Raw genomic sequence first — 14,714 nt, forward strand, 5'->3', positions numbered from 1 at the left:
AACAAGGCGGTTTAGAGTACTGAACACAGAGAGTGACTCAGAAGATGCATTTTTAACAGGCATACTAACTAGTGGGGTATAATACCATACTGCCCACCTTCCAAAGCAGCCATTTTCTCCAGGGGAACCGATCTCTGTAATCTGGATGCAGGCTGGAGATCACCAAGCCCCATCTGGAGGTTGTTAGCCCTTCTGGCTCACCAGCATAGGCTGAGCTCTTATTCTACAGAACCTGTGGGCAGTTCGCAAGAGCTGTTCAACTTTACAAAGCAAAACTTCAACGACTTGCTCTTTTTTTCCTCAGAAGAACAATTATTGTTTTTCTAAGAAGACTGAATATAAGAACGGCCAACCATATTTCCTGATTAATGCTTTCCGCTTCCTCGGTTTTGTTATGTTTTTGGTTAGTTTGCTCATGAGTTGGTAGCATGTCAATAAATATTCTAAGAAATGTCACTAGGAGCAGCCAGATTTGATTTTTTTAAAATATGCTTTTCCTTTAAATAAACTGATTGGCCTTACTATCTCAGGCTGACTCAGTGTTCATACAGGATTTGATCCTGCAGCTGTTACGTCAGCAAGTCTTCTGCTGAGATCAATGAAGATGATGCTTGTGTATGAACTGTTGAAGCCATGGCATGACTCATAGCTGTTGTTATTATATTCTACATATAGTAGCACAAATAAAGAAATTTGACACAGTAACTGTCATAAAACATTATGGTTTAATACATTTTGTAACATTTAAACTCAATAGATTTCAACTGGTGCTAGATGTACACATTAATCTAATTAGCATTATTCATACTACAAGAGTTGGCATCCACTAGACGCCTACCTTCTCTATAGTGGTTCCCACCTGATGGAACAGGCTCCCTGAGGAGTTTGTAGGAGGCACTGTAAAGTCATTTTATCTGCAGAATCTTTAACCAGAGTTTCAGTGGCAGGCATTTTTTCTTGTGGAATGGGGGTAAATGAGGTTTTACTGTACTTTGTATATTTTTAATTTCTGAAATTGTAAACCATCTTGAGCCACAAGGGAAAGGAGGGAGAAGAAATAGGGGGATACAACAGTTCATTACAAGTGAAGTAAGCATCTGTGTGAGGTGCCCCACCCCCTTCTAGTTCCAGAGGGGCTGCAAGACAGAGACGTTCTTCCAGGCTTACGGTTGAGGACAGTGATGGTCTTATGACAGTGGAAACTACAGCTCCTAGCCTGAACTCCTGCTCCCTCTTCCCAGTCACCCCACCACCACCAGCTCCCCAATTCTCTTGATTGTCATTCCAGGTTGTCCGTTTTTACTTTTTTGACTCCACGATCTGTTGACCAGAATTTTTAATGTTACTCTATTTTTGCTGTGGTTAGGAAATTAGTGAGTCAATGGTGCCATCATTTTTAGACCTACTTTTACATTAGTTTTTAAACCAGTTTTGGGGATTATATTGAATTATACCTACTGTTTGTTACCATATTTTGTTAATCAATTGTGTTTTATAGTTTTATTCTTGATGTAAAGAATAAAACTGAAGAACCTTTCTCCTCCTCCTTCTAGGCGAACCCCTATTATTTCTTCTAAAAAACAAAAAAAACCCATCAAAGTGGCTGACCCTCTAATAGAATTTTTGAATTATTGTTGGTGTATCTGATCATTTATTAATGATAACACTATAATTTAAAGTTTCAAAACTTTATTGCAGGATACAAGAAACACAAGTTCAAACTAGGGGGTACATGTTTAATATAGTCCCCAGGTTCTTTTGTCTATGTTTTACAAAATTTGTAACCATCAGATCATTTTGCTCAGGATCATCAGAATATATATGGATAACCTAGTCAAAAAACAAGCCCTTGCAATGATAGTGTAGGGGGAAAAAGGCACTGATAACTGCACGTTGTGCATGCTGGGCCATCGATGAAATGAAATCTTATCAGCATTTTCCTTTTAAAAATACATTACGGTTTTGGGAAAGCCAGAGCTGGAGAGGTGATATCCATAGGAATAAAAGAATTCCCTGTGGTTATTCTCTGATAGATATATAATCACCCAGTGTCCTCCAGGGAAGTAATGAGGGTGTGTGTTCACCACTAAAGATGCGGATCTCTGTGTGAGTCTTTTCATAGGGAGCTGATCACTCAGGAAGATGTCTACAAAAGTCTCCCAGGCAAAGGGGCTAGTCAGTAATACCTGTGATAATTGCACTGTGTCCATGTCACATACAGTCAAATAGTATATGTTTTGCCTGTGATTTATCTCATTAATGCTATCAAAACCCCATACATGATCAAGGTGTCCATGTGTGGTAGAACCCTGGCAAAGCATATTTCAGTCCTCAGGTTCCCTGGTTTAATCAGAAAGTAATGGTCTGCGCAATCTTGATCCGGAGATGGGTCAAAGGCAAACAACGTGAATCCACTTGCAAACTCATCATGATTTATTAAAAGGCCTCTGTCTTTTAGACGTGTCCCCGCTGTCTGCATGAGGTTCATGTATTCTCTCATGCAGTTTCAAAATCAAGCTGGAGGAGCTTGGAGGGTACTTGTTCCGCATCCAAATACAGACCTGCAAAGTTGAGGCCATAATGCAGGACAGGAGGGCCATCTGGCTTGCTGGACCTCATGCTCAAAGGGGATCTCAGATTTAGATATGTATTTAAAAAATGGCATTTTATACATTTTGCAACTTGTTTTTATGTGCATGTGTCATCACTCTTATTTTTATTATGGCTAGGGACTTCAAAAGCTAGAAGTGGCCCAGGCCACTCTGGACCTTTGAGAAGACCTAACAAACTGCAAGTAAAAATGATGTTTGCCTTGTAAGCAACTGTAAAGAACATGTAGCCAAAGTTTCCAAGCACCCCCTTCTCTGTTACAAATCTTTCTTTCAAGGCTGGTTTTTCCCTTTGAAAAAAGGGCTGTCGCTGGCTTTTGTTGCTCACATTGGCATGAAATGTGTGCTGTGATTAATATGATGGCATCATTGGTATGCAAATGTCATGAGTAGAGGGAGGCTGAGAAATTGCCAGGAAGGCTAAGGGATTGTAATTGTTATTTTAGGTCTTTGTTTCTACAACTGTTGTGTTCTTGCTTGTGCTGCTACGTAAGAAATGAGGGTCACAACTATTTCCTGTCGTGGTTGCAAGCATAGCAGGACCTCAACGTTTTATTTTAAAAAGGTAAACAGTGTGGGTTGGATCCAAATCTCGTTTTGGATATCTAATTTTGGAAGGGTCTTTCCATCAGCAGAGGGGTGATTTTTGCCAATTCCCTCCTCCCACGGCATGCTGTTTGTAGGGTCTTCTGATTCCAGAAGCAGTTTTTGGGGAATGCAGTGGGAGGGAATGCAGCATCATTCTCAAGAGTGGAAATCTGCTTACGGTACTTTTGATTCAGCCCCATGAATTGTGGCTGTGCAGCTTCATTTAAATGACTTTTGTAAGATAAATCTGAACAAACCGCACTGGAACATACAGAATGTATGCAGCAGCAGCACTGAATGGACTGCAACCAGATTTTAAGTGTTGCTGAAGTACCTGTTGTAAAAATGTAAGAGTATATTGAGAAAAATTGTTGTTGTTGTGCAAATAGCTGTTGAGTATTCTGGGAACTAACAGATTTTTTTCCATAAATGGCATATTGCAAAGTTTCAAACAATCTATGAAAAACTGAACCCTGCTCAACTAATTAAAGAATAAGTCAACAGGCAACAAGTCACCCATAAACGTCTTCTTGCAAAGGATACCATTATTTCCCCTAACCGTCTCCTTATTAAAGAACTGCCATCCACTTTGTAGTACACAAAATCCTGAACTGATTGCTAGCCAGGTAATGATTTAATGAAGGAGACATTTTGGAAGCTGACAAAAGACACTGAAATTTAAAGCTGTCAGCAGACAGACCTGAGACACATTCCAATTAAGGACTCCAAGTAGTTGGCAGCTGCTGATAGTGAACCCTACTTGGTACATTAGTGTCTTTTCATGCTGGCTATAACTTTTTATTTCAATGTGAATCTTGTAATTAACACCCTCCTACCAGAGAAAAGTGGCAATGAACTAAAATCCACGCTTGCTTGATCTCTCAACGTGTGTACTGTGGCATATGACAGATACAAGATCAGACCCTTTTCCTCTGCCTTAATTAATCCCAAAGAAGTGACGCCCCCAGTTTCATATTATCTAACACACTGTTATCCTCCAAGGAGCGCAGAGCACCATACATAGGAAACTTCGCTTTTATCTTTGCAGTAACCATATGAGGCAAATTAGGAGACAGTAGTTGATCGAAGTGAGCTTTCAAGGTAGACTAAAGATTTGAACTCAAGTCATTCCTGTCATATTCCTCTAGCATACGAGCCACAACACAGCTCCAGTGTAGCTCATTGGTGGGTGAGAACTAAGTTGCTTTTTCTGTAATTGGAGCTGTTAAGATTAAAGAAACTTTCTTCAAAAGGAGTTTCCTTCCAGTCGCCTCTGTGTCACTTGTCATAGCACAATCCGTGATCCAGGATTCAGGATTACTCTACCAACCTCCTGCTGCATCAGGCACTTTATTAATCTTTAAAATCTTTCTAAAAGAACTAAATTTTTAAAAAAGATCTTGTGCAATGATACTTCAGCAATACTCCACCATTCCATTCCACACAACTCTGCTGTTTAGCTTGGAAAGAAGGCGGCTGAGGGGGGACATGATAGAGGTCCAAAAATTGTGCATGGTTTGGATAAGTTTTTCTCCCTCTGCCATAATACTAAAATGCGGTGGTCATCTGCTGAAACTGGAGGGTGAGAGATTCAAAGCAGATAAAAGGAAGTATTTTTTCATACAATGCATAGTTAAATTGTGGAACTCCCTGCCCCAAAATGTGGTGATGGCTGCCAACCTGGAAGACTTTAAGAGGGGGGTGGACATGTTCATGGAGGAAAGGGGTATTCATGGTTACTAGTCAAAATGGATACTAGTCATGATGCATACCTATTCTCTCCAGGATCAGAGGAGCATGCCTATTATCTTAGGTGCTATGGTACACAGGCAGGATGGTGTTGCTGCACTCATCTTATTTGGGGGCTTCCTAAAGGCACCTAGTTGGCCACTGTGTGAACAGATTGCTGGACTTGATGGGCCTTGGTCTGATCCAGCAGGGCTTTTCCTATGTTCTTATGTTAACTCCTTTGTGTGGAACACTTGAGCATGTAGAGAAAAGGACCCTACTCTTGTGTAGTAGAACAGTTAGGATCAGGTACTTGTGCCAATCCAGAAGTCTGCAACGGCTTTTGCATCTGCATTGGGATTGTTCCTGATCCTATAAGTCTCTCTTCTCGGTGCCAATCAATAAATTTGCTACCAATAATTCCAAGAATGAAATCAGAAGGGCCATTAAACCAAACAAAAATCAGAAAACTCAGGAAAAACAGTCTCCCATAGGAAAGGCATTCTTGCCATTCATTAAAGGAGTCACTGATAGGATGTAGAAACTTTTGAAAAAACATAACTTACAAACAGTGTTTAAACCCACTAAGAAAATACAACAAATGCTACGATCAGCAAAAGACAAAAGAGACCCCCTCACCTCTGAGGAGTATATCGTATACCTTGCAGCTGTGGAGAAGTTTACATCGGGACCACAAAACGCAGCATACAAACAAGGATAAAAGAACATGAAAGATACTGCAGACTTGGCCAACCTGAGAAATCAGCAGTGGCTGAACATGGACTGACACAAACAGGACACAGGGTCTTATTCCAAGACACTGAAAGACTGGACAATTCTACCAACTATTTTGTCAGATTGCACAGAGAAGCCATTGAAATTCATAAACATCAGCACAACTTTAACAGAAAAGAAGAGAGTTTAAGAATGAATAAGGCTTGGCTTCCTGCCCTGAAAAACCTCCAGACTAACAAAGGCTACAGTCAACAATAGCCATGCAGATTAGCTTTGGATTTCACACATTACCAGATCATTTCAGGATACAATGCTTCCATATTAACATACCACACTCTCATTAGTACATTATCTTGATACTTACAGGACAATGATTAGCACATTACGTCTGCAGGACAGTACTCAGCTCAAACCCAACCTCTCTGACTCTTCCTACACACTTGACACTGAGAGACACTGTCCTTCAGTGTTACTCCTCTGAAGATGCCTGCCACAGCTGCTGGCGAAACGTCAGGAAAGAAAATTCCAAGACCACGGTTACACAGCCCAGATAACCTACAAGAACCAATGAACTCTGACCGTGAAAGCCTTCGACAATATTTTTTACTACCAATAATTTAGAAAACAGCAAAAAGCCCACCACAAAAATAAGGCAAAATGGTGGGCAGCAGGGGAAATGGGCCCAGCCGTGGGCAGGGGGGTACAGAAACTAACACCTTCCACTCCATATTTACTCAGGCTCACTTTGGCTATGATCTTCCAAGAATAATCACATCAAAGCAGGTTTGCAAAAAATTACAGAAGAGGTGTGGGAAACCCAGAAGGTTGGAGGAAGCACAAGAATGTTGTGTGGAAACCAAAATTAAATCTGCTGTAATTTGGAGGGGGAGGAGTGCACAGAGCAAGAGCTCTATGTTTATTTATTTTATTAGTTATGATTTATTTATAGTCCAGCTCTCTCACAGGGACTTAAGGCGGATTATACATAGTGAGTTGATATAATCAACAAAACAGGACATTCAATAATCGGCCCATTAGGATTTTAGAAATCTGCAACCACTAGAAAGAAATGAAGCATATCATAAGTTTTAACTTGACACATTAAGCAGTACAGAGGTTCTATAATAGGATCCTACTACACCGCTGTATAGACCACAGTCTCAATCATTTATCCAGGTAAGTTTCTGAACCATTTTGTACAGTGCAACCTTATTGCCTGTGCCGAAAAGCCTAAATTTCCCACTTCATTCATAATTAATTGTACTGAAATAAACAAGCAGTCTTTACTCTTTCATTATCCTGAGTGTATGAGAAGATAGCTGATAGGGTAAAAATGGATATATAATCCAAATTAAGTAACTAATGGTCCTTGACATATGATGGCCAGATTGCTGCTAAATTCTTTATGCAACCCCAGATTATGCTAACATAGTGCTACTGCTATACTGTTATATATTTAAAATAAAGTAAGTGCTATGCCATCATAATATAATACCTTCTAGACCCCCTACTCCCATATGAACCTACCTCCAGTCATCTTCAGAGACCCTGCTTTGGGTTCCCCTGCCATCTGCATCGGTTCTTGTAGGTTATCTGGGCTGTGTGACCGTGGTCTTGGTATTTTCTTTCCTGACATTTCGCCAGCAGCTGTGGCAGGCCTCTTCAGAGGAGTAACACTGAAGGACAGTGTCTCTCAGTGTCAAAGTGTGTTGGAAGAGTACTATATATAGTCGGAATGGGGTTTGGGTTTGAGCTGAGTCATTGTCCTGCAGAAGTATCAAAGGCAATGTGCTAATCATTGTCCTGTAAGTATGAAGGTAATGCTAATTAGGGTGTGGTATGTTGATGTGGAACCATTGTATCCTGAAGTGATCTGTTAACATGTGGAATCCAAAACTAATCTGCATGGCTATTGTGGACTGTAGTCTTTGTTAGTCTGGAGTTTTTCAGGACAGAAAACCAAGCCTTATTCATTCTTAAACTCTCTTCTTTTCTGTTAAAGTTGTGCTGATGTTTATGAATTTCAATGGCTTCTCTGTGCAATCTAACAAAATAGTTGGTAGAATTGTCCAGTCTTTCAGTGGCTTGGAATAAGACACTGTTTGGGTCAGTCCATGTTCAGCCACTGCTGATTTCTCAGGTTGGCCAAGTCTGCAGTATCTTTCATGTTCTTTTATTCTTGTTTGTATGCTGCGTTGTGTGGTCCCGATTTAAACTTGTCCACAACTGCAAGGTATACGGTATACTCCTGCAGAGGTGAGGGGGTCTCTTTTGTTGTTTGCTGATCATAGCATCTGTTGTATTTTCTTGGTGGGTTTAAACACTGTTTGTAGGTTATGTTTTTTCAAAAGTTTCTCCATCCTATCAGTGACTCCTTTAATAAATGGCAATAACACCTTTCCTATGGGAGACTGGTTTTCCTGAGTTTTCTGATTTTTGTTTGGTTTAATGGCTAGTCCAGAAATGGAATCAGAAGGGCCTAAATCTAAACCCCCTTCTGACTATATATATTACTCTTCCAACATTTTGACACTGAGAGACACTGTCCTTCAGTGTTACTCCTCTGAAGATGCCTGCCACAGCTGCTGGCGAAATGTCAGGAAAGAAAATACCAAGACCACGGTCACACAGCCCGGATAAGAGTGAAGAGTGACCATGGCTCTTCAGCACCTTCCCCACGTTATCCCAGTCAGAGAGACATCAGTATGCCCTTCCATCAACATAACTATCACAGCATCCCCTCCACACTCATCCACTACACCTGTATTTTCAGAGTCTTCAGGAAACTGCAGGGCTCTCTCCCTGTTCTGTCATCAACTATATGGAACTTGAAAATTGGAGCCATCTGCCCCCTTGTGAAAAATCATAAAGAGGTGTTAGATTATCTAAGCCTAACCTACTTCACAGGGTTGTTGTGATAATTTAATGGAGGAGGCAAGAATGATGTAACTGCTCTGAGCTCCTTGCAGGAGGAGTGGAATAAAATGTATTAAATAAATAAAATGGAACTGGTGATGTAATGTAGTGTACTACTGTTGCTAGAACCGCTGTCTGCAGTGATTCCTTTATTTCGCTTCCTTTAAATGAACAGGCAACCCCAATTTACAGCGAAGAGATTTCCCCAATTCTCCTTGAATGTTCTGAGTTTGCCTTTCTCATTTTGTTCTTTAGTTCCCAACACTGTATCATAAGTCTCATAAATGTTACATTTGCAAACTGTTAATGTCATTTTGCTTTAGCAACCATTTCTGAGGTAAATTCTCAGAGCAAAGGCAATATAAGCAGTGTGGTATGAGGATTACCTGCTTCCTTTTTCACTTAACTGAGAGGCTCCTTTTTCTTCTTCTTCTTTTGTCTGTCTCCCCCTCCCCAGATGTTAAAATGTATATAGATGCATTCTGGCCCAGGTGAAGAAAACCTGAAAAACTCTTTGTTGGTACATGTCTGAAGATGGCGCAGGAAAGGCTATTAATTCCCAACACATAGACTGTTTTATTTCACTCTTACAAGTAAATGGTCAAGTCCCTTTCCAAATGCTTGTTATCTTCATATGGAAATTGATAGGAGCTGTTGTGTGCAAGGTTAGGGATGTATATATAGAACTCTGGGCACCACAGCAGGGGGTTGCCCTTTTCTTCTGGGCACCCTATTGGCCCTGCTTTTGGCATGTCCACTGCACCATGGGCTACTGAGATGGGAGAGACACTGCATTACCCTTTATGCATTACTCATTACAGCCTGCTTGTGCACTATGCATGGGAAGAGGGAACTATGTTCTGGGACATCATCATACCATTCCTGCCATTGCTTCCTTTCAATGTGTATTTGTATTTATTTATTTATTTTTGCTAGAGATGGTTTTCATAGTTCATGGCAAAAATTAGTTGATGACAGGTTGCAGAGACTGAATTTGCCCTTTGATGTTTTAAAGCAAATAGAATATCCCTCTGCATGTAAATAGATCTAGAGTATTGCACCTTGACAAATGGAGTACGGGCTGTACAGCATGTAGGGTATGCTCCTTGTACTATCTAGGCCTCTCCATTCCAAGGATCCTACATGCTTATTGTAAATTGTTAACTGTCCTCAAATATAGAATACTTTTTTCCGAGGCCAGATTAAATGCACTACTGTTAGGGGAGTTGGCAGGCAATTTTTCGGGGATCCCCTTTTTTTGAATGATTTTGTGATTGCAAATCAGAGAATTTGGACAGTGTTTGGCATTTTTTTATTGACTGTAAAAAGTATGATCTCACCAGAGATAAATGGATCACACTGTACATCCAGAAGTGGAGACCTGCCCTAATGCAAGAGATATTTGCAAAGATATTGGCTGATACTGATCCAAATCTAACCCTCACCGTGGCAAAAATTTTATCTATGGCTTTTAATGATACCTCCTTTTAATTGTATATCTTAGATTTTGTATTTCTGTATGTTTGGTTATTTCTGTACTACTGAATTTATTGAATTTGTTTTGCTCATGACCTGTTGGCCTGCAAGCATAAAGAACAGAAATAAAGGAATAAAAATGTAGGGGTAATGTGGGTGTCAGGCTGTTATCTCGGTTTCTGACATTGACTCTTTTATTCGCAGCTGTCCTGTTTGCGCCACAGTCAAACGATCTCAAGGCAAGCCCCCAGGACTACTGCAACCACTTGAAATACCCAGCAAACCCTGGGAAGTGATTGCTATGGATTTTATGATGGATCTCCCTCTCAGCGGGGGAAAAACTGTGTTATGGGTTATCACTGACTTATTTTCTAAGCAAATACATTTGGTTCCATGTGCGGGGATCCCCTCCGCTCAGAAGTTGGCCCGCCTCTTCGTGTCACATGTCTTTAGACTACATTCATTTCCGCGCAAGATAATCTGCGACCGCGGAAGTAGTTTCGTTGCTAAGTTTTGGAAAGCTTTTCTCAAATTGGTGGGGGTGGAGCAGGGGTTGTCTAGTGCATACCATCCCCAAACGGATGGTCAAACCGAACGTGTCAATGCTGTACTTGAATGCTATTTGCGTTGTTATGTCAATTACCACCAAGATGACTGGGTGGAACTGCTGCCTTTCGCAGAATATGCCTACAATAATGCTGTACATCAGTCCACAGGTTTCAGCCCGTTTTATGCGGTGTATGGACAGGACTTCGGTCCTATCACCCCAATAGAAGGATTAGAGGGGGAGGGGGATGCCGACATTGCCTCTTGGGCACACACCCTCCGTACAACATGGCCCTGGATGGTTAGCAACCTAGACCGAGCCAAGCGCAAATACAAGGCGCAGGCTGACAAGCATCGTTCCCCCGGTGGGGGGGTAAGGCATCACATTCTTTAATGTTAAAAACATCCGCAAAGTCCTGGTATACATCAGGTAGGGACGGCGGTGATGGGACATCGGAGATTAATGCCGGAGCGGGTGGAGACAGCACCGCAACTTGCTGTCGGTGCTGGTCGCATTTGGGTTTAGCAAAGGAGATAGTGTTCGTCTCCCAGTCTATACTGGGACTATGACCTTTAATCCAGTTAATTCCCAGGACCACTTCAAATCGGATAGGGGCTATGGTAAAGTCTCGGACTTGACTTTGAGTGCTGCAAATGTGGCCTCATTGATGAGAGTGCGACCGCAACCGGAGTCAATGAGTGCCTTAACGGGTAGTTGTAACGGGACCCAGCGGGGTCATTCGATGTAGGAAGGATAGATGACTCCTCAACGTGAAGTGCAGAGGGTGTGGGTCTTCCCGGCGCTGCGCTGCGGGTGGCCACGGTGCCTCTGCGTTGAGGTCGTCCTCTAGCTCGGGCTGTCATGCTGGGACGAAAGGGTTCAGGGCGATGTGGGCAGACTGCTGCAAAGTGGCCCAGTTCCCCACAAGTGAGGCAAGCACCTCTTTGAAATCAGGTTTCGCGATCCTGGGGTGGACGCGCGGGTTTCCGTGGATTGGGGGGCAGTGCCTTGGGCTGGGGCTTTTGGACGCTTTTCTCCTTGTTTCTTGGGTTGTCTAGTGCATACCATCCCCAAACGGATGGTCAAACCGAACGTGTCAATGCTGTACTTGAATGCTATTTGCGTTGTTATGTCAATTACCACCAAGATGACTGGGTGGAACTGCTGCCTTTCGCAGAATATGCCTACAATAATGCTGTACATCAGTCCACAGGTTTCAGCCCGTTTTATGCGGTGTATGGACAGGACTTCGGTCCTATCACCCCAATAGAAGGTTTAGAGGGGGAGGGGGATGCCGACATTGCCTCTTGGCCACACACCCTCCGTACAACATGGCCCTGGATGGTTAGCAACCTAGACCGAGCCAAGCGCAAATACAAGGCGCAGGCCGACAAGCATCGTTCCCCCGGTAGGGACCTGCAAGTGGGTAACTTGGTATACCTTTCCACCAAGAACCTGCGCTCCACCCGTCCATGCCATAAGCTCAATGCTAAATACATTGGCCCATTTCCCATCATCCGCCTCATAAATCCTGTCACAGTGGAACTGTCTCTCCCCAAAACTCTGAGGCGTGTACACCCCATTTTCCATATCAGCCTTCTAAAGCCCCATGTTGCTTCCCCACAATGGCACCCGGAGCCGCCTCCTGAACAGCCCATAATGGTGGGGGGGGAGGAACATTTCGAAGTCTCCAAAATCCTCGATTCCCGCATACACCACGGGGCCTTGCAATACCTGATCCGCTGGAAACACTTCCCCCCTGCCTATGATGAATGGGTTCGCGCACGGGATGTCTCCGCCCCCAAACTCGTCAACGCCTTTCACAATACCTACCCAGACAGACCAGCCCCCTTGCCGGATGGGAGGGGGCCTTAAGGGGAGCAGGATGTCAGGTTTCTCTGTTGAACCGTCCAGACTTCAAGGACGGCTTCACATACCAAAGCCTGGGAACGCCACTCCTGGGAAATAATGCTCTGTTTATGCTTTGTAATCTCCCGCCGTTTCTCTGCCTTATATTTCCAAATAACGGGCAAGACAACGCATAGCTGTCATCTTATCCTCAACGCACTGTATTGCCTATTTGACCAGTAAAGCCATCTGCTTGGAATCTGATTGTCTCTGTGGTGATTTCTGGTTCGATGGGTCAAGAGCTCACAGTGGGTATCATTGTGATTGATGGGCAGCAACATAGCAGCTTCTGCACATCCCCTGGCAACTATCTCTTTTGCTTCTTTGTTCTATTCTTATACTTTTAGAAGTACAGTAGCATCATATCCCAACTACTGACCCCAGTGCACGATCACATGTAGCATAAGTCACCTGTTCAATATCTCAAAGTTCTGACATGAGCTGCTCACTCAGCTATTAATCATATTTTAAAAAAATAGCATAAGATAAAATGCTAGATTTAGAGAATACTTGCTTTATATCCTACTGCACAATTATTTGTTACCTAGGAAAAGATCTTCCACTCTATCTTGGAGGGGTCAAATTTTGGTGAGCCAAGCTGCTAAATAAACCATCAGCCATATCATTAATCAGACTTTAGAGAACATTCTGACCCATCATATTAAGGCTTGCAATCAGCTGACATTTTTATTTAACAAAGCAACAAGAGGAATGTGGTTACTGAGAAGGGGCTGCTGCTCCAAATATTCCCTTCCCATGGAAGGTTTTGCAGAAAAATATACATGTGCATAAAGTTTCCACAATGAAATGAAGCAGTTAAAATACTCTTCTGTATTCACATCCCTTTATGCAGATGATCATGCAGTAAAATGAATTGGTGTAGAAGGCAGGCTCAATCTATATGCCTACACCTGGTCCATACCCAACCAAAAAGAGAACTAGCACAGGCAGCCCAGTCAGATTTGGGTTAGGCTCATCAGAGTCCAGACATTCCCCAATTTTCATTTCTATGCTAAAATATCACTGGCCCAGGGCTTGGGCTGAAGAGACAGGTGGTGGGGCTGGTTTTGGGGAAATGGGTATAATTTTATTGACACATCTGTAGTCCACACTGTTTTCAAGCAGATAAATCAGAATGTCTCCATTAAAGCGTATCTGTGATTATTTGTTCGCCTGCCCCTGGTGTTGCAATCATGAAAGGACACCCTTCGTAATATTCAGGAGCAACTTCTAGATGTAGATGCTCTCCCAATCATGAACTAGTGTTCTAATTTCTGTTTTGGAAATGAAAAAATAATTTGTATCCTATAACTTCTTGCAAGCCTAGTGACCGAGAAAGCTGCACCTGAGGAATGGCTTCCTAGACATTTACTACACTGATCACTGTGCTGAATTTCTGCCTGGAGATTTCATTAGCTATAATGGCCTGCACTATGTGTCTTTCTCACACAACTGTCTCTGTTGAGTGAAAAAAGGTATTTTTAAATGTCATAACTTCAATCCTTAATGATGGATTTTACCAGGCCACCCAGCTGCAAACTCAGGAGTTTTATTTCCAACTTCAAAAAAAAGTGCTTTAAGGAATGTTTTTAAAGACACAAAACAAGAGTGACAGTATATGAAAACAATTGCCTTCACTGCTCAAAACCGTGGTACAATACAAAGGAACTGTTCCACCTGCATAACAGTACTTGCACTATGCTGCTAGAGCAGTAAGAAGTCTTTTTTTTTTTGCCAGTTTCTCCCTCTCATGGCAAACCCCACCCCTCACACTATTTGTGAGGCCCCGACCCAGCAGGAAAACTGTGGAGTCAGTGGGCTGGAGCAAGAAGGGGCAGTAAGGAAAGTCCCATGATGTGACTTCTACTTTGCTCATGATACTTTGAATCCAATCTAGAGTTTTACCATTGTAACCATTGTAACAATTCAGTGAATCTCTTCTGAAATTTGGACAGCTTGTTCACCCTGCTAAAGAAATTCTTGATGCCATATTTGATAGGGCAGGTTATTACCAATTTTATAAAGGGTAGCAATTAATGTGCCTTTTATGGTAGAACACTAAAAATCCAAGACATCACATCCGAACCATGGAGCTGCTCCCATGGCTCACTAAACCACCCACAATGAAAACTCTCAGCTACAGTGACACACTCAAATTATTAATAAATAATTTGAAAAATTGCAATTACGTTCTTGATATTTTGGAG

The sequence above is a fragment of the Euleptes europaea genome, chromosome 8, assembly GCF_029931775.1.
Source record: "Euleptes europaea isolate rEulEur1 chromosome 8, rEulEur1.hap1, whole genome shotgun sequence".
Classification (NCBI taxonomy): Eukaryota; Metazoa; Chordata; class Lepidosauria; order Squamata; family Sphaerodactylidae; genus Euleptes; species Euleptes europaea.